This window comes from Bison bison, unplaced genomic scaffold, assembly GCF_000754665.1.
Source record: "Bison bison bison isolate TAMUID 2011002044 unplaced genomic scaffold, Bison_UMD1.0 scf7180017860996, whole genome shotgun sequence".
NCBI classification, from domain to species: Eukaryota; Metazoa; Chordata; class Mammalia; order Artiodactyla; family Bovidae; genus Bison; species Bison bison.
Window position 1 is genome coordinate 9,409 of NW_011491568.1, and position 823 is coordinate 10,231.

At 29.4% G+C, this 823-nt stretch overlaps 1 long non-coding RNA gene across 1 annotated transcript in view; it reads left to right on the top strand.

Moving 5' to 3' along the window:
* Positions 1-823, top strand: part of LOC104982936 — an 11,060-nt gene that overhangs the window by 7,926 nt on the left and 2,311 nt on the right. The gene's annotated exons all lie outside the window — the stretch shown is intronic.

Consider the following 823-nt stretch of genomic DNA (forward strand, 5'->3'; position numbering starts at 1 on the left):
TCTAAGCTAGAGCAATCATAGGGCTTACTTGATTTGTTTCCCATCTTTTAGGGATTACTTTTCTTCATTGCCTAATATCTGATCTCTTGAAAACTGTTGTTTCTTAACATTTTATGGGTATTTTTTTTTGGAGGAGCTGAGTTTCAGGTGGAGGTGGGGGGGTGAATTCAGTTCCTAGTTTTACATCTTGGCCAGAATCAGAAGTCCTTAGAACTTTAATCATTTTTATGATTTTCATTTGTCTGTTTTATTTATATAATTCACTGTTGTATTCTTTTTAATATTATTTTTAAATTTATTTCTGTTCATACATTCTTTTTCCAATAGATTTTTGATTGGTTGTTCTACTCCTCTACATAATTTCAATCAGTTACACTATCCTTCATATTCTGGTATTACTACATAGTTTTTAGTTTCTCACTGCTTCTGCTATTGATAGTAGTTTAACAAATGCTTTTGTTTCTATTTTAGAAGATGCTTGTTAAGGAGAGTTTAATTCTCCTTTCTATAAGAGATGCTTGATAGAGATTGTTTAATTTTAAATGTTATATCTTTTAATAGAGTTAAAATTTTATTTTACTATGAGATTTTACTACAGAAGTTTATATTACAGCATAGAGAAAATAAGCATATTCACATTTACTTTAATGAAAAACATGATATTCTGACCACTGCTATGCTAACAGTCAGCTGCTAACCTTGTGTTTATATTTTGCTTTCTTTAGTATTTTATACAGGAAACCATCAGTTACTGAGTATATTATCAACATGAGACACTCCCTTCTATGAATATGTGTCTGTATACAGATAACCTTATACTTTC